The sequence below is a fragment of the Haliotis rubra genome, unplaced genomic scaffold (genome assembly GCF_003918875.1).
Source record: "Haliotis rubra isolate DU_JTF1 unplaced genomic scaffold, ASM391887v1 Scf37, whole genome shotgun sequence".
In the NCBI taxonomy this organism is placed as follows: domain Eukaryota; kingdom Metazoa; phylum Mollusca; class Gastropoda; order Lepetellida; family Haliotidae; genus Haliotis; species Haliotis rubra.
The window spans coordinates 2,060,782-2,081,598 of NW_025767046.1; the positions used below are offsets into that span (position 1 = coordinate 2,060,782).

Genomic DNA, 20,817 nt, shown 5'->3' on the forward strand with positions numbered 1-20,817 from the left:
ACTTGCCGCTCTCCCAGAGGACGCTCTGTCCACTAGACTAAGTTGGTAGAACATAAGCGAGGGACGACACCCTTACTCTGATTGAAAGTGTACCACAAAACATTCCTGGGTGAGGGACCCCTGATGGCCAGTGTACCCCGGTACATTCCTGGGTGAAGGACGAACCCTGATGGCCAGTGTACCCCGGTACATTCCTGGGTGAAGGACGACTCTCCTACCCTGATGGCCAGTGTACCCCGGTACATTCCTGGGTGAAGGACGACTCTCCTACCCTGATGGCCAGTGTACCCCGGTACATTCCTGGGTGAGGGACGACTCTCCTACCCTGATGGCCAGTGTACCCCGGTACATTCCTGAGTGAGGGACGACTCTCCTACCCTGATGGCCAGTGTACCCCGGTACATTCCTGAGTGAGGGACGACCCTCTACCCCGGTACCCTGATGGCTGAGTGTACCCCGGTGCATTCCTGGGTGAGGGACGACTCTCCTACCCTGATGGCCAGTGTACCCCGGTGCATTCCTGGGTGAAGGACGACTCTCCTACCCTGATGGCCAGTGTACCCCGGTACATTCCCGAGTGAGGGACGACTCTCCTACCCTGATGGCCAGTGTACCCCGGTGCATTCCTGGGTGAGGGACGACTCTCCTACCCTGATGGCCAGTGTACCCCGGTGCATTCCTGGGTGAGGGACGACTCTCCTACCCTGATGGCCATTGTACCCCGGTGCATTCCTGGGTGAAGGACGACTCTCCTACCCTGATGGCCATTGTACCCCGGTGCATTCCAGGGTGAAGGACGACTCTCCTACCCTGATGGCCAGTGTACCCCGGTACATTCCTGGGTGAAGGACGACTCTCCTACCCTGATGGCCAGTGTACCCCGGTACATTCCTGGGTGAGGGACGACTCTCCTACCCTGATGGCCATTGTACCCCGGTGCATTCCTGGGTGAAGGACGACTCTCCTACCCTGATGGCCATTGTACCCCGGTGCATTCCTGGGTGAAGGACGACTCTCCTACCCTGATGGCCATTGTACCCCGGTGCATTCCAGGTGAAGGACGACTCTCCTACCCTGATGGCCAGTGTACCCCGGTACATTCCTGGGTGAAGGACGACTCTCCTACCCTGATGGCCAGTGTACCCCGGTGCATTCCTGGGTGAGGTTCGACTCTCCTACCCCGATCGATCAGTGTACCTCAGTCCATTCCTGAGTTAGAGATGACTCCCCTACGTACACTGATGGCGGTCATACTACAGTATACATTGCTGACTGACAGACGCAGGGACATGGCCGAGACGTGGGTAACGTCAGGGGGGCCACCTGCGCTGAGTCATGTTTAACCCACCACTGCATCTGGACACAAGACACATCTTTGAAGGCCTATAACGTTACCCACCTTGACACACTCGACGTGGAAACTACCGCTCATATTAATTATACATGGGAATGTTGGGCTCACAAGATACCATTCAAGGGTGTGCGGGATAATACATTAAGCAGTCAGTACCTGAATTTAATATGCTTGTCTGTATATTTCGAGAACTGAATTTACCATTGTTATAGCTTTTTTAACCAGTACGGGGGATATATAGCGTTTATCTAAAGGGGAGATATGAAGAATTTAATTTGCGGCGCATTGTTGCTGAACTTCAAGCACCCGTTGGGAATGTAATATTTTTTGGTCTTACAATCGTGTAATTATATTCGAAACATATAATTATAGCTCTGAAGCTTGTAACAAAATAATACTTCTATCGGGTGACGTGCATACAATACCATGTCACGCTGACAACGATCTCTCAATGAGTTAGTGAGTGATTTGTGTTAAACGCCACTTTGCATTTCAGTTATATCACGGCAAGTCGGACCGATGTGGGAGAAATGCCAGAAGTGAAAACCACGACAAGGGATATAAATGAAACCTGAACCTCGATTTCGAACCCGGCACAACTAAGGGACGTAACTCTCCACTGAACGTTGAGGCGCTTCCAGGCGCGTAGCAAGCCAATTTTTCCTGTAAGCCCGAAAGGTTGCAAAGCTTTATATTTAAATAGTATTGAGGGCTTGCCCAACCATTTTTGCAACAATCATGTGTAAGCCCGGGCTTTTTTTTATAATGGTAGCTACGCCCCTGGCTTCAGACGACTACCAGCGATCCCGAGACAAAATGAACGTTTAGCCTCTGAAAATATATAATTTGGATAGAAACATACGATTCCTTTTAAATCGAAAAGGAGCCCCAATTAGAAGGGAGATTGAACCTGATGAAATCTAGACTGCTTCATTTAGGGATTAATCAATGCAGAAAGGGTTGGGCGGAAGGTAAAATAAAGACTAACGCTTGGTACCTGAATATATATATAATTTTGATAGCAACAAATAATCCCATTTAAACTGAAAAGGAGCCCAGTGAGAAGGGAGATTGAACCTGAGGAAATCTGGCTTGTTTCATTTGGGGCTTTACCATTGCAGAAGGGGCTAGGCGGTTCAGGGGTTGTGGGACAGACTACTCGCTCCCATGATTGTTTTAGAATCAGATTCAGCAAGTACGAAATCATGTAAATGATATGGACGTAATTCACATTGGTCGACAGCAACGATCACACGTGTAACATGCGCATGCACGTGCGCGTACCATGTCAATTACGAAGTCGGTTATGTATCTTGGGAAAGTATGCAGACGTCAACAGGCAACTGCTTCAAACAGAGTCATGTCACTCCGAACTTCCGACCCCTCCTGAACGTTGCCTGACAGGTCAGGTGGTCGGCCCGGGGGTCCGGCAGCCACGGCTGACCACCCCACCACACAGGGCAGATTAATTATGATACACCATGTCGGGGCAATGAGCCATGCACATCTCAGCGGCGTCCAGTTCACAGAATGCACCGATTGTACCCTATTGATGATGCAGTGAGTGAGTTTGGTTTTACACTGCAATATTCCAGCAATATTCACGGCGGGGGACACCAGAAATGGGCTTCACACATTGTACCCATGTGGGGAATCGATCCCGGGTCTTCGGCGTGACGAGCAGACGCTTTAACCACTGGTCTATCCCACCGCCCCTGATGCAATGCAGTTTAGAAAGAAGTGTGTGTGTGTGTTTTGGGGGGGTTGGGATGGAATGGGTTTGCTTCAATTAAACAGAGCTCATATTGAAAGACTATACATAAATTCCAACCCCACGGGAGAATACAAATTAACACCCCATCCCACCACTGAAGCCAACGCATAATTGAACATTCGCTTCTCAGAAAAGTCACTGAAAACGATTTATTCAGTGCTTTTTGTATGATTTTTAACAGATTTTTATTCATATTTTTCATATGAACGTATTTGTCGCGAGAACGTGACATACGTAACAAAAGCCTGAGTCTCAAGCTAAATGCTTGAGAGTTGACGTATGGATTATATCATTATAAGAGGACGCAAATGATTATGTTAGTATATATTCAGTAACATAGTAATATCGTGCATTTCCACCTATAAAACCGAAGAGCAGTTTTAGGGGAGAAATCGGTTTAGGATATGGCACAACTGGACAGCTATCTGCGTTATAAGTAATGAACGATCCAGTGAGGATGGCGACTGTCATTACTGGTAACGCAAGTCCGTTCAAGCTTGTGTTATCTTACTATAAAATACAGCACCAAATTACTGCGAAATCAGATCTAACTACGGCATATGTGTGATGCAATTGAACTAGCCCATGTGTGTGTTCTGCACGTGCATGTTTTAACGATTTGATGATTGGATCTTGTATATTAACAATGCACGTGATTATAGTTAATGTATGTGCTTGAAACAAAAGATTGATGTCACAGCTGTGTTTTAGAATAGTGCAGTGGATTTGTTTGTTTGTTCGTTGTTTAACGCACTCAGCAATATTCCAGCTCTGTGTGTGTGTGTGTGTGTGTGTGTGTGTGTGTGTGTGTGTTAGCCTAATGGTTAAAGCACTGAAGACCCGGGTTCGATTCCCCACATGGGTGCAATGTGTGAAGCCCATTTCTGGTGTCCCCCGCCGTGATAAAGATAAAGATAAAATATTTATTGTGCAAACGTTCCGTACAGAAACAGTATAAACTACATATACAAGATATATAATGAATCATATATATACGATAAGTAACAAAACATATAATAATATCAAATGTGTATACTAATAATAATGGCCTAGGACAATCAGATATTGCTGGAATATTGCTAACAGCGGCGTAAAACCAAACTTACTCACTCCAGCTAAATAATCGAGTCTGGATCAGACAATCCAATGATCAACAGCATGAGCATCGATTTACGCAAAAGTGAGACGATGGTATGTGTCAACCAAGCCAGCGAGCCTGACCACCCGATCCCGTTAGTCTCCTCTTACGACAAGCATGGGTTACTGAAGACCAATTCGAACCCGGATCTTCAAGGTTAAGATGGATTTAATTGATGTCTTAGTGTCTTTAAAAATTCCTTCAACAATGCAGAATATTAGCATGTAAGTTTATTAAACAAGTCCAGATGTCAGATATCAATTCTTTTTCCATATCATGAAATCAGCATTACAACTGATTTGTTGTGCTTCACAAACTGACAAATATATTTGGTAATAAAACATCTCACAGACTATTAGCCTACCATGCATCAGATAAGGACTGTGATACCACCCACTGTTACAAAGATTCCCAAAGTAACAGATACGAGAGACCGACTAATTTTGACAACCGGGACTTTTGATGATCCATGTTGTCCGAACGGTTGGCTGGCTTTGTGATAGCCACGGCCATGTTCATCTGTCAGGGGTCAGAGTCTGGCTGGAATAGATGGTTTTTCATCCTGTATACATTTGTGTCTGGAACTCCTGTTAGGGTTTCATTTCGCACCTTTGATATGCTGATAGGGGTTGATGATGGCCACAATCGGCTTCAAACACTGCTGTGGAGTTGGGAAATCTGTCAATCGGTCTAGCGGCATGTATTATAACAAACCATTAACGTTTACACGTTTCGGTTTTCTCACGGTAAAACGGTGGGTTTTTCTCATCGGTTTAGATTTCCAGTGCATGTGGATAAAGATAATGTGTTGAGTTTGGTAGAGACGAATATACAAGAATAACACGCCATAGGGAAAATTAACGACAGACATGCATGCGTGTGAATCCAAGGATGTGGGTGGTATGGCCATTTTAGTTATTCGGATTTTGATGATGCTGACATATACAGAAATCATGCCAATTGTACATGTAAAATTAAAACTCTAGTATAACATTAGATAACAGCAACATGCACGAAAGCTGAACAAAGAGCACAGCGCCATAGGCCACCCACTTTTGTCCTGAACCTTTTTATTAAATGACCATTGAAACTCTCGTGAAAACGGGTGAAAATGAACTGTGCACCCCTTTTCTCAAAAAGCTGTATCCGCCCCTGAGCGCCCTGAACCGCATCACCGCCCTTGGGCTCTTTTTCAGTTTATAAGAAAAAAGTTGTTTCAATCACAATTATATATATTCAGAGACCAGTTTAGTTTAGTTTAAACATATTGTATTCACAATGTGAAAAGGATCGAGGACAACTTATAAAACCTCTCTCTAAAGACTAGAGTCACATGACATAGTGCTGATTGAAGGGCCAATTCCTATTACTTATACCTGATCATGTTGACGTTTATTAACATGGCTAATTACTGTACAATCAATGCAAGGGACGACTGTAGGTGTTCCCAGTATCACCATTAATAAAAGCACATTTAGCCTACATTTTATGGCATTCAAAACAATAGTGAAGTGAAGGTTTGTCTTTAAAAAATACATCCGTAAATATAGACCAGCTGTTCTTTGCACCAAAAATAGATTGACTCACAAACTTTAGAGCAGTTCACATTATATATTTTGAAAGTAACACCAATAGGGGCTGGTATTGGTATAACGCCAGTTTGAAGAGTATTCCAGCTATATCACGGCGTGTCAGCCTATATTGTGGGAGGTAAAGACCAAGAGAGGCAGGTCTTGTGCGTTAACCACTTTAGCGAAACCAACGAGCACAGACATGGTGCTAGTCTGTCGTACAGCCCTTGAAACAAACATATCCAAGAAAGCCCATGCAAGTCTAGATTGTGTGGCAAGTGTAGATTTCCACAGTTTCAGAAAATGAAGAAAGACTCAGGGCTCCTTTTCATTTTATATTTCTTATCCTGAACTGTTTTTTTCTGTAAAATATGTTCATTTCAGAGACTAGTTGTTAGTCTAACATGGTGCTGACGAACAACTATTACCAATGTTCCCATGTTCAAACGCTTGTTCAAATGCTTGTTTGTGGTTTCCCTTGCATGTGTGGGTTCTCATATTCCCCAGATATGACTTGAGATATGGTCCCAAGCTGCGCTGCATCCACAACCTTCACTCAGTCACTGAAACGATATCTTATCATGAGAGCGTGATATACAAAGAAATCTTCAGATCAAGTTTTATGGGAATGACTTGGGTTCAACAACGTTACAATCCACCTAAATCAAAACGTTTCGCGTCTTAACGCTCAAGATCGTACATAAAGCATATGTATCTTTTATTGATGAAATAGATGAAAGCATCAGGTTCCACCACACAAACTCTCCCATATCCCATCACCTGACATCATCTCCCATACGGCAGCCATAGTCTCACAGTTCCTGAACCACATTATTTTCCCTACTGCCTAGCCCTCCCTCAAAGCTAAAGCCATAAATGAAGCAAGTCTAGATTTCCCCTAGTTCAGGTCTCCCTGGGGCTCCTTTTATATATATTCAGAGACTAAGCGTTAGTCTACTCATGCGCTACCCATAATCTGTCTCACAGTCCCTGAACCAAATTATTTTCCTTATTGCCCAACCCTCTCTGCATAGCTAAAGCCCTAAATGAAGCAAGTCTAGATTTCCTCAGGTTCAGGATCTCCCTTTTATATATATATGTCAGGGTAGAGACTGCGATCTGGTAGAATCGGAGATTCTACCAGTAGAGATTGCGATCGGAGTCTCTACCAGTAGAGATTGCGATCGGAGTCTCTACTGGTAGAATCTCCGATCCTACTAGTAGAGATTGCAATCGTAGTCTCTACTGGTAGGGACTACGATTATATGGAATAACCTATGCAAGTGCAAGCTTATGCAAGCAAGTATAATAAGTGGGGATAATGTTTTCCTATTATTTGCCAGTTATAATTGAACTTATTTATTGTTATCTTGTTAACTTTATTTGTTAAGTCTGTTTTGGAGTAAGGTATTTTGTTTTTGGTTTTTGAGTGGAGTCCAAACATGATGTAAATACAGTGTTACAAACCATTTTTATTTTGATATTGTTTACAGTGAGGTGTTAAATGTTTGTTATCAAAGTCTCAGTTAAAAGTAGGCAGTTCATTCAGATGTATTTCAAAACTTATGATCAGTAATGGTTATAAAAACACTGCTTTCCAAAGAGTGAATGTATAAGCTCGCGTCATTGTTGAGGCAATGCTCGACCTGGGCTGTTAGTTCAGATAACTTTACTTTAGTTTAAGTTTGAGTACATATTGTAATTTATTGTTGTTTAAAACTACTAAGTTTAATGTTTGCCAGTTAACTGCTCAGTGCTGATTAAATACCTGACCTGCCTTACTTGGACCTGTTGTTATTAAACAATAACAGTTGATCTCTTGATGAAAGAAGTTGACTCCCAAAAACATGTCCATGACTCCCTCTCATGACACCAGGGAGTCATGATGACTCCTAAATTTTTATGCCTAGGGCAAACACTGATTATGCAATTGATCTTGCTTGTAATCAGTTTTGTAATATATGTATATATTGTAATATGATCTCTCAAGTCACATTTGTAATTTTAGTCCTTAATATAAAATGCATAGTACTGTTCAGAAAAAGTGTCTTTGTTGTTTACCCACAGATCACTCGGAGTTTCTACCAGTTGAAGACGATTGCAGCCTCTACTAGTAGGATCTGAGTTTCTACCAGTTGAACTGGAAAATGTACTGGTAGAATCTCCAATTCAACCAGTAGAGACTACGATTACAATCTCTACTAGTAGGATCGGAGATTCTACCAGTAGAGACTCCGATCGCAGTCTCTACTGGTAGAGACTCCGATCGGAATCTCTACCGGTAGAATCACCGATTCTACCAGATCGCAGTCTCTACCCTGACATATATATATATATTCAGAGACTAAGCGTTAGTCTTACGGCACTTAACTCACAGTTGTTAGATAACGATCATTTGTTCCTACACGTTAACTCCATCGTGCCTAGATTGGTCCCACCTGGAGGCGAGTGACTGATGGTTGCTTTAAGCTACATCTTCATTTTTGCAGTTATTCGAGGCTACCAGAACAAGTATTTTCCCACAGAAAAGAGCATAGAATAATAGTGATGACGAAGACCAGTTAAACTTCGAAATTCAGTCACAGTAAATAGCAAAACCTGATATTCAAAACTTTAAATATACATCTTTTCATACAATTAAACATACTAAGAGTAAGTCTTTAGAAACGGTAGCTACTAGGGCACAGTAGCTGAAGCAGTATGTCTAATACAGCATTGCTGGAGATGGATGACCGGGTTAGACACATCTGTGCAGACAAGGCGCATCTATATCCATTACATGAGCCACAGATTAGAGCACCGTACACCTACGTATAAACACATTATGGTAATTTCATATTAACCACATGGCACCCCAGGTGTCACCGGAGACGTCTTAACAGGCAGCGCCATCAGGTGCAAACGTAAGTCGTCGTCATCAACAGTGTCGGCTACCTAATCCCCAATGTTAATACGACAGGCGAGACTCCCTCTACAGTAGCTTCGTCCCCTACAGTTGTCATATTCCCGCTGTTGTTATGCCATCTGCACTGGTAATATCCCATACAGATGTCACGTAGTCGTAATACCCTGCAGTTGGCATGTCACCTACAGTTGCCGTGTTTCTGACAGTTACCCCTTAGTTCATCTGCATTTGCCATCTCACCGACAGTTACCCTACAGTTGAGGTGTTCCTGACAGTTACCCCTTAGTTCCCATACAGTTGCCATGACACCTACAGTTGCCCTACAGTTGCCGTGTTCCTGACAGTTACCCCTTAGTTCCCATACAGTTGCCATGTCACCTACAGTTGCCCTGTTTCTGACAGTTACCCCTTAGTTCATCTGCATTTGCCATCTCACCGACAGTTACCCAACAGTTGAGGTGTTCCTGACAGTTAAACCTTAGTTCCCCTACAGTTGCCATGTCACCTACACTTACCCTACCGTTGAGGTGTTCCTGACAGTTACCCCTTAGTTCCCCTACAGTTGGCATGTTACCTACAGTTGCCGTGTACCTGACAGTTACCCCTTAGTTCCCCTACAGTTTACCCTATAGTTCCGATGCAGTTGGCATGTCACCTACAGTTGCCGTGTACCTGACAGTTACCCCTTTGTTCCCTACAGTTGCCATGTCACCTACAGTTACCCTTCAGTTGCCGTGTTTCTGACAGTTACCCCTATAGTTCCCCTACAGTTGCCATGTCACCTACAGTTGCCCTACAGTTCCACTACATTTGGCATGTCACCTACAGTTGCCATGTATCTGACAGTTACCCTTTAGTTCCACTACATTTGCCATGTCACCTACAGTTACCCTACAGTTGCCATGTATCTGACAGTTACCCCTTACTTCCACTACATTTGCCATGTCACCTACAGTTGCCCTACAGTTTACCCTATAGTTCCACTGCAGTTGGCCTGTCACCTACAGTTGCCCTACAGTTACCCCTATAGTTCCACTACATTTGGGATGTCACCTACAGTTGACGTGTTTCTGACAGTTGCCATGTCACCTACACTTACCCTACAGTTTACCCTATACAGGTGCCGTATTTCTGACAGTTACCCCTTAGTTCCCCTATAGTTGCCATGTCACCTACAGTTACCCTACAGTTGCCGTGTTTCTGACAGTTACCCCTTAGTTCCCCTACAGTTGCCCTGTCACCTACAGTTGCCCTACATTTCCCGTGCTTCTGAGTTACCCCTTTGTTCCCTACAGTTGCCATGTCACCTACAGTTACCCTACAGTTGCCGTGTACCTGACAGTTACCCCTTTGTTCCCTACAGTTGCAATGTCACCTACAGTTGCCCTACAGTTGCCGTGTACCTGACAGTTACCCCTATAGTTCCCCTACAGTTGGCATGTCACCTACAGTTGCCCTACAGTTGCCGTGTATCTGACAGTTACCCCTTACTTCCACTACAGTTGGCCTCTCACCTACAGTTGCCCTATAGTTCCACAGTCGGCCTATCACCTACAGTTGCCCTTATAGTTCCATTACAGTTGGCATGTCACCTACAGTTGCCCTATAGTTCCCCTACAGTTGGCATGTCACCTACAGTTGCCCTATAGTTCCCCTACAGTTGCCATGCCACCTACAGTTGCCCTATGCAGTTGCCGTGTATCTGACAGTTACCCTTATAGTTCCATTACAGTTGGCATGTCCCCTACAGTTGCCATGCCACCTACAGTTGCCCTATGCAGTTGCCGTGTATCTGATAGTTACCCTTATAGTTCCATTACAGTTGGCATGTTACCTACAGTTGCCCTTTAGTTCCACTACAGTTGGCATGTCACCTACAGTTGCCCTATAGTTCCCCTACAGTTGCCATGCCACCTACAGTTGCCCTATGCAGTTGCCGTGTATCTGACAGTTACCCTTATAGTTCCATTACAGTTGGCATGTTACCTACAATTGCCCTTTAGTTTCACTACAGTTGACATGTCACCTACAGTTGCCCTACAGTTGCCGTGTATCTGACAGTTACCCTTATAGTTCAATTACAGTTGGCATGTCACCTACAGTTGCCATATAGTTCCCCTACAGTTGGCATGTCGCTTACAGTTGCCCTATGCAGTTGTCGTGTATCTGACAGTTACCCTTATAGTTCCATTACAGTTGGCATGTCACCTACAGTTGCCGTGTACCTGACAGTTACCCCTTAGTTCCCCTACAGTTTACCCTATAGTTCCGATGCAGTTGGCATGTCACCTACAGTTGCCGTGTACCTGACAGTTACCCCTTTGTTCCCTACAGTTGCCATGTCACCTACAGTTACCCTTCAGTTGCCGTGTTTCTGACAGTTACCCCTATAGTTCCCCTACAGTTGCCATGTCACCTACAGTTGCCCTACAGTTCCACTACATTTGGCATGTCACCTACAGTTGCCATGTATCTGACAGTTACCCTTTAGTTCCACTACATTTGCCATGTCACCTACAGTTACCCTACAGTTGCCATGTATCTGACAGTTACCCCTTACTTCCACTACATTTGCCATGTCACCTACAGTTGCCCTACAGTTTACCCTATAGTTCCACTGCAGTTGGCCTGTCATCTACAGTTGCCCTACAGTTACCCCTATAGTTCCACTACATTTGGGATGTCACCTACAGTTGACGTGTTTCTGACAGTTGCCATGTCACCTACACTTACCCTACAGTTTACCCTATACAGGTGCCGTATTTCTGACAGTTACCCCTTAGTTCCCCTATAGTTGCCATGTCACCTACAGTTACCCTACAGTTGCCGTGTTTCTGACAGTTACCCCTTAGTTCCCCTACAGTTGCCATGTCACCTACAGTTGTCCTACAGTTTACCCTATAGTTCCACTGCAGTTGGCCTGTCACCTACAGTTGCCCTACATTTCCCGTGCTTCTGAGTTACCCCTTTGTTCCCTACAGTTGCCATGTCACCTACAGTTACCCTACAGTTGCCGTGTACCTGACAGTTACCCCTTTGTTCCCTACAGTTGGCATGTCACCTACAGTTGCCATGCCATCTACAGTTGCCGTGTACCTGACAGTTACCCCTATAGTTCCCCTACAGTTGGCATGTCACTTCAGTTGCCCTACAGTTGCCGTGTATCTGACAGTTACCCCTTACTTCCACTACAGTTGGCCTCTCACCTACAGTTGCCCTATAGTTCCACAGTCGGCCTATCACCTACAGTTGCCCTTATAGTTCCATTACAGTTGGCATGTCACCTTACAGTTGCCCTATAGTTCTCTAGTTGGCATGTCACCTACAGTTGCCCCTATAGTTCCACTACAGTTGCCATGCCACCTACAGTTGCCCTATGCAGTTGCCGTGTATCTGACAGTTACCCTTATAGTTCCATTACAGTTGGCATGTCCCCTACAGTTGCCATGCCACCTACAGTTGCGTCCTATGCAGTTGCCGTGTATCTGATAGTTACCCTTATAGTTCCATTACAGTTGGCATGTTACCTACAGTTGCCCTTTAGTTCCACTACAGTTGGCATGTCACCTACAGTTGCCCATAGTTCACTATAGTTCCATTACAGTTGGCATGTCACCTACAGTTGCCCTATAGTTCCCCTACAGTTGCCACACATGCCACCTACAATTGCCCTATAGTTCCACTTCAGTTGGCCTTGTCACCCACAATTGCCCTGCTAGTGTTCCGCTTCAGTTGTGTCACCTGACATTTACCCTGTCAGTTGCCGTGAATCTGACAGTTACCGCCAGTTCCATTACAAGTTGGCATGTCACTCAGTTGCCATGCCGTCCACAGTTGCCCTATGCAGTTGCCGCATCTGATAAGTTACCCATATAGTTCCATTACAGTTGGCATGTCACCTACAGTTGCCCTCTTTAGTTCATGCCATGCCACCTACAGTTGCCCTATGCAGTTGCCGTGTATCTGACAGTTACCCTTATAGTTCCATTACAGTTGGCATGTTACCTACAATTGCCCTTTAGTTTCACTACAGTTGACATGTCACCTACAGTTGCCCTACAGTTGCCGTGTATCTGACAGTTACCCTTATAGTTCCATTACAGTTGGCATGTCACCTACAGTTGCCATATAGTTCCCCTACAGTTGGCATGTCGCTTACATGTTGCCTTCCTATGCAGTTGTCGTGTATCCTATACCCTTATAGTTCCATTACAGTTGGCATGTCACCTACAGTTGCCCTATAGTTCCCCTACAGTTGGCATGTCACCTACAGTTGCCCTATGCAGTTGTCGTGTATCTGACAGTTACCCTTATAGTTCCATTACAGTTGGCATGTCACCTACAGTTGCCATATAGTTCCCCTACAGTTGGCATGCCACCTACAATTGCCCTATAGTTCCACTTCAGTTGGCCTGTCACCTACAGTTGCCCTATAGTTCCCCTACAGTTGGCATGTTACCTACAGTTGGCTTCCTACCCCTCCCCCCACTTTTTTTATTATATGGTGTCTGGTTCCACCCACTATTCCAATACAGACACCAACTGCATATGTCCATAACATGTCGCATACAGCAAGCATGCATATATTACGTTACAGTGGACGCGTTCCCCACAGTCCACCTACATTAACATTCATAAGCCATGTCCAAACAGTTCTCAACATGTTATCACTGAAAACATTGCCGTAATTTAAACATCATAACAAGGCAAGTTCTTCCTGCTCATATGGCGCCCAATGATATTGGAGAACTTCGGCAACAGGAACGCCTCGGTAGAAAATATCTGAATATTCCACCAAAATTTCGAGAATAAATTCCATCTGCCACTTTAAACTGAAACATATTCTTGTGGGCAGTTTACAATAATATAAAATGTGCACAGCTTTCCTAAAGCATGTCGCTCCTGCTTTTAATCCTATCACAACAATGCTGTTTTGGATGAAACACGATATGGTACACGCAAGCCGCTGTTTGAAGTTGTCCCAGCAATTTCCTCCACGAGCATTAAACCTTCATGACAAAACAATTAAAGTATTTGTGTTTATTATTACAGATGTTTTAACAGTCGGGAGTAATACAATAATCGCCACCAGCAAAACGCCCAAGACAGGCTTCTCTAAATTCAAACTACTTAAAGTGAGTGAGTGAGTGAGTATGGTTTTACGCCGCTTTTTAGCAATATTCCAGCAATATCACAGCAGGGGACACCAGAAATGGGCTTCACACATTGTACCCATGTGGGGAATCGAACCCGGGTCTTCGGCGTGACGAGCGAACGCTTTAACCACTAGGCTACCCAACCGCCCCAAAACTACTTAATATTAAAGGCAATCAAGCCAATTTCTCAGAAGAAGCCAATTGTGTTTGCAATAATCTTTTACTGTCTGTATAACAAAATGCAGGTTTGTGTGCAGCACTGCACTTACCAATATTCCATATTTCATTAATTTATGACTGACTGAGTGAGTATGGTTTTACGCCGCTTTTAGCAATATTCCAGCAATATCATAGCGGGGGACACCAGTAATGGGCTTCACACATTGTACCCATGTGGGGAATCGAACCCGTGTCTTCGGCGTGACGAGCGAACGCTTTAACCACTAGGCTTCCCCACCGGCCCTATGATTGAGAGGTAGGCCAGTTGTTGAAGTGTTTGCTTGTAACACAAGTATGTTTGATTCCCGGCTGACAGAGCTGCGTCTTCTTGGTGTCCCCATCAGGATTATAGGGGCGAAACAAGTCCTGAATATATGCCCATATTCCTTGTGCGTATACATAACAAATAGAAAAACAACAAAGTAACCATATTGAAATACTCTTCTTTATAGGGGGCGGTGGGGTAGCCTAGTGGTGTAAGCGTTCGCCCGTCATGCCGATTCCCAATATGGGTACAATGATTGAAGCTTATTTCTGGTGTCCCCGGTCGTGATTTTTTGCTAAAAGCGGCGTAAAACCAAACGCATTCACTGTAAATAATCCAGTCTGGACCAGACAACCCTTCGATTCAGATTATAATCATCGATCTCCGCAATTGTGATACGTGAAGGTCCGGGTTAGAATGAACCTTCAGTAACCCATGCTTGTCGTAAGAGGCGACTAACGGGATCGGGTGGTCAGGCTCGCTGGCTTGGTTGACACATGTCATCGGTTCCCAATTTCGCAGGTCGATACTTATGCTGTTGATCACTGGATTGTCTGGTCCAGACTCGATTATTTACAGACCGCCGCAATATAGCTTGAATATTGCTGAGTGCGGCGAAAAGCTAAACTCACTCACTCACAAGAAATGGGCTTTACACATTGTACCCTTGTAGGAATCCAAATCCGGGCATGCCGCGTGACGAGCAAACTGACTGACTGACTGAGTTTGGTTTTACGCCCCTTTTAGCAATATTCCAGCAACATCACGGCGGGGGACACCAGGAATAGGCTTCACACATTGTGCCCATGTGGGGATTCGAACCCGGGTCTTCGGTGTGACGAGCCAACGCTTTAACCACTAGGCTACCCCACCGCCCGACGAGCAAACGCTTGAGCCACTGGGCTACCCCACCTCTCTCTCTTACAAAGCAAACCCGTGAAGATCCGGGTTAGAATTGATCTTCAGTAACCCATGCTTGTCGTAAGAGGCGACTAACGGGATCGGGTGGTCAGACTAGCTGACTTGGTTGACACATGTCATCATATCCCAATTGCGTGGATCGATGTTCATGATGATGATCACTGGATTGTCTGGTCCAGACGCGATTATTTACATACCGGCGTCTGATAGCTGGGATATTGGTATGTGCGGCGTAAAACTAAACTCACTCACTCACTCTTACAAAGCAAAATCGGCCAAGTCAGTTATATAGTCATGTTGCACATATGTTCTGAATCCGTGTTTTGACTAAAAGCCGTTTTAGTAGCCGAGTAATAAGTGTCAGTTATCTATCTCTACTAGGTTTACAAGACATCGCAACCTGGCACCTGGACACACACTCGGCCTTTAAACGATTAGCGAAAAGGAAAAATGGTAAGCCTTCCACCAATGAGACAGACCGTGGTATCTCCGTTATCTTATTGTAGCATATATTTGGCCAACATCTGACACCTTACATCCGCGTTGTTATAAAGAAAACGGATATATCTGTCTCTCTATCTGACACATTTCATAGTCTCGGTCTTTTAACACTCCACATTCGCATAAAAATGTTGAGTATAGCTGGGATATGCGCATGATGACGTATTGAAGATTAACGTGCACGTGCGACTCGAGCGTTTCAGCAGTTATGTAAACAGCCACAGGTGATCCACGGCAACAGTAGACAAATCCAGGAGAAAGAAGATTAACATGGAGACCATATTCAACTTATTCCGTAACACGAATAGGGAGTAGACTATCGCAGCTAGGTGACACGACTCGTTCATTGCAAAATGGTGGATATCACATAACAATATCGTATTTTGCCACTAGATGTTATCGATATGTTTTTTCTCGGTGCGGAATCTCAATCAAGAAATGAATATGTGTAAACTTTAAAGAATGGACTAAAAACAACCGGTTTCATTTAAGAGGCACGTTTTCAGTTTATATGAAAATATTCTCTGTCGGTGTTATTTCTATGATTAGAATAGTGCGTGATCAATTTTAGACACATATTCCTCAAACTGTTTCAGTTATTTAAGACAGTTTGTGTCTAAACCAGTCTTAGACTGTAGCGGAATCAAAGACTGACTGACTGACTGAGTTTGGTTTTACGCCGCTTTTAGCAATATTCCAGCAACATCACGGCGGGGGACACCAGAAATGGGCTTCACACTTTGTACCCATGTGGGGAATCGAACCTGGGTCTTCGGCGTGACGAGCCAACGCTTTAACCATTAGGCTACCCCACCGCCCCCGGAGTCACAGATTGCAATTATGCTGTAATTCCCATATACAGGCATCTTAACATGTGATAGACCAGCGTATGAGTGAGTGGGTTGGGTCATGGTGAGTGAGTATGGTTTTACGCCGCTTTTAGCAATATTCCAGCAATATCACGACGGGGGACACCAGAAATGGGTTTCACACATTGTACCCATCTAGGGAATCGAACCTGGGTCTTCGGCGTGACGAGCAGACGCTTTAACCGCTGGGCTACCCACCGCCCGCGTTGAGTAATAGAGTGAAACAGATCACATAGTGTTTGGGATTTTTTATTTACTGCTGAACCAGCAATGAACCCGATTTGCCAGACAATCCAGTGACTGACCTCATGAGCTTGGTTGACATATGTCATCATATCCCAATTGCACAGATCGATGCTCATGTTGTTGATCACTGGATTGTCTGGTCCAGACTCCAGTATTTGCAGACCGTCGTCATACAGCTAGAATATTGCCGTCTCAACCATGTCAACGTGCTTGGCCATCCGATCCCGTTATAGTGGCCTCTTACGACAAGCATCGGTTGCTGAAGACTAATTCTAACCCGGATCTTCACGGGTAGGTTCGAGGTATAGAATGTCTACAGAAGACCTTCGTGAAGATCCGGGTTAACTGAACTTCAGCAATCCATGCTTATTGTAACGGGCTACTTAATGGTAAGATGGTCAGGTCGCTGTCTTGGTTAATACATGTAATCGTGTCACAGTTGCGTCGATCGATGATTATTATTTGCTGAAGATCAATTCTTACCCGGATCTTCACAGGTATTGTCTCTTCGGACACTGCTGAAGACGAAATATAAACTGCAACCCTACGGCTTGGGGTCACCTCTTTGAATATGGTATCTGGAAGATAAGTGGCATAGAAAAATGACTGGTAATTCGACATTTTGTACGGAGATAGATGTTTGATTTATAGTGAATGTATTCATATGTTCTTCCCAACAGTTACATTAATTTGCCGAAGGTTTGGGAAAATTCCATGAAAATCAAGCATTTTTGCAAACAAATACCTGTCTGATTCGGGAATTTTAACATCATGGCGGACTCCCTGAATCGTCTGTTCGCCAACAGATGTTCACATCACTTCTGCACGTGATGTTCGTGCAGCACGCGTGTCATGACCGAAACCGATATCGTGTTTATTCTAAATGCACGAGCAAGTGGTGGTCGACTTGACACGTGTTCCGTGTGGTTTGAAACAAACATGAATCAAAAAGAAGCGAGTGTTGAAACAGGTGGAAAAGTATTATTTATGCCGATGTGTTTTTGATTGGAAATTAAATATTATATGATTTGTAAATAATCAGCATATGCTTTCAGCAGAACTTCAGGGTAAGAGTTCCTTACGTAGCCCCCAGCTATTTTTTTTCAAAAAATACAGAGTAATGAAAAGTACCTTATAAAATAGGCGGGGGGTACGTAAGGAACTCTTTCAAAGAGCAATATATACCGAAGACATGCACCATTTTACTTTCTCTGTCTGTGTGATTAAATCGTTGGATCGTCAAAATAACCCGGGTTCGATTCCCTTTAGCAAAGTCACCTGACAAATTGCTAAAACATTAAAAACATCACTCACTCACAAGTAAATTTGGTTTAAGGTACCTTGAATAGAATTTCAGATAAATCCTCAGCTGTCAATATTTATAATGTAGGTGGAAAGCCCAAAAAGATTCAATTCACCCCTTTGCTGAAATACGAGCATGGATATTGTGCTTACAAACCAGTAGAAAGATAATCAGAAAGAATCTGGGATTCGAACCCTCGATCTGGAACGCCCAAGGGACGCAACTCTGCACAAAGCGATATGAGCACCTCAACGATTGGGCCACCCGTAAATAGGTTACCAATTAAACACCCATCACTGACACAATGCACACATACAGAGAAGCATCATATATAAAGCATGTGATTTCCCAGCAACATATCTAAATATACCGCAGTGTGTACGCTTAATCAAATATCTACACACAAATATACGTTTTACTAGCGCATACAACTGCACGAATTCAAAAGATCCAAACAAAGTATTGAAGATTCTCTTTTTAAATATAAGTGCCCTCATTCACCCCTAATGATTCACAGTATCGTTCATTTGCACTGAAAAACAGAATCACAACCCGTGCAATTGTGAACATATTTTTTACGATCTCTTCTGTTCGGCCATAGGTTGATATTGTTGTAGCGCACCATAGGTCCTTCGTATACTCCATGCCAAGAGCCCGCAGTGTGGGAAAGAAAGCGTTCATGCGAGATGAAATCGCTACAATTTTCGCGTCATCGGTAGTGTAAGCGTCAATGTGATTAGGCCTGCATCAAATTTTCGCATGGGAAATGCATCGAAAGCGATCACTCTTGTTTTCAAGTCGTATATCAAGTAACACGTTAATTACAGAGAAAGCACTGTACGCAATATTATTGAGGAATGACGTTCTGCGAAGCATGACCGGGCGTGTTCGTTTCTGATCAAATCTTCTCACGGTTATGGCGATTCCGAAGTATCTGGAACACCGCTCCACCCACACGTATACTGTACTACTCACACTTTGCTAAGGATCACAAAAATTCACATCTTTACTTAAACGTAGAATCATAATTTGAAATTGTATCCATTTAATACTATATAAATAGACCGCCTCCGTAGTGTAGTGGTTAGAGCGTCCGCCCGGAGAGCGGAAGGTCGCGGGTTCGATCCCCGACCGCGTTATACCAAAAGACGTTACAATATGGTACTTGTTGGTCCCTGCCTGGCGCTCGGCATTAATGGGTAAAACACGGACTGGTCGGCTCGGAGTCAGTATAATGTGTCCGAGTGGGGGATTCATGCTTCACTGCGGCGTGGTATCTCAGTGGGCTAGCACTAAGCAGCCACACGTACACACGCATGCGCGTCGTCATATGAGGACAACTATTTCTGGTGTCCCCTGCCGTGATATTGCTGGAATATTGCTAAAAGTGGAGTAAAACCCAACCCACTCACTCTACCATTACTACTCACTCATGCGTCGACACAGCTGGCCCAGTCAAGGATTCACTAATTCGCTTAACCGAGTTGCGTCCCTTAGTCAAACAGAAACCTTTGATTGTAGGTTCGAACCCGATTCGCCCATAGTATATTTCTTGGTTTGTCAGCACCAGATCCCTGCTCGTGGTTTTCACCAAAGTGACACAACTGTTCCTCCAACATTAAGCTGACATTCTGATGTTCAAAAGCGAAATTACGTCCAATGAAAATACATTTATTCTGAGTCTAATTCATTGACGAGACGAGTACCAGGGTCCAACTCATTACCCACCCGTCCCGGGTATCTGGGTTACCCGTCCCAGCCCTACATAATAACACACACGTGCATTTCTGGTGTCCCCCGCCGTGATATTGCTAGAATATTGCTATAATCGGCGTAGAACTGAAAACTCACTCACTCACTCACACACACACACACACGTGGTTTCTGAATGTCAGCAGCACACAATAATTGTTTAGGTCTTAGGTGGTCATAACAAAATATTATCTAAGTATAAATAACGCTACGCAAAGCACAGCTTGCTGAAAATAAACTTAAACTGCAGAAATACTACAAAGATGAAAGAGGTATAAGGAATTTCAACATTTTAATGTCCATCGAAGGTCGATTTTAGAATAAATCTCCAGCAGAACAACACTCGTGACTTGTCATGGGCTGGTCGTCCAAGTGTGATATCCCGTTTACAAGACAACCATATTCAGTTGGTGCATCTTCGGGTTGCCACAGCCACATTAACAAGGAGGACCTACTGGATCCGAACCAGCCTGAAACGTTAGCTCAGTTTGACAAATCTTTGGTTGACTTTGAACATCCGTCAGATTGTTTTACGTCAGCATGTGTCCTCAATGGTCGCTGCAGATTCGCCTGCATCAATGCAGATGGTGGTCACCCGACATTAACTTATTCTTAATTGTTACACCATCCTTATTTGTAAGGCTTGTTATTAGAATAAAACATTTTTCAGTATATGAAGATAAATACCTTCGACCAATTTGCCACCTTGTACCTGAGAAAAACGAATCTTGCGACCCGTGCTTAAACCAATGAACTCACACGGGAATCCCATGGAAAGACATTTATGTAGTTACATATTATATTTATCATTTTTCTATTTTTATGACTGAAAGGCTGTTCAGA

General features: G+C 44.0%; 1 long non-coding RNA gene across 1 annotated transcript in view; it reads right to left on the reverse strand.

Moving 5' to 3' along the window:
• The window catches only part of LOC124285917, a 48,646-nt gene extending 30,870 nt beyond the window's left edge, over positions 1-17,776 (reverse strand). The window contains exons 1-2 of the long non-coding RNA XR_006900910.1: positions 17,665-17,776; positions 17,403-17,497 (exon numbers count right to left, since the gene is read on the reverse strand). This is a non-coding gene — a long non-coding RNA (uncharacterized LOC124285917). The remainder of the gene's footprint in view (positions 1-17,402; positions 17,498-17,664) is intronic.
• Between the last annotated feature and the right edge of the window lie 3,041 nt (positions 17,777-20,817).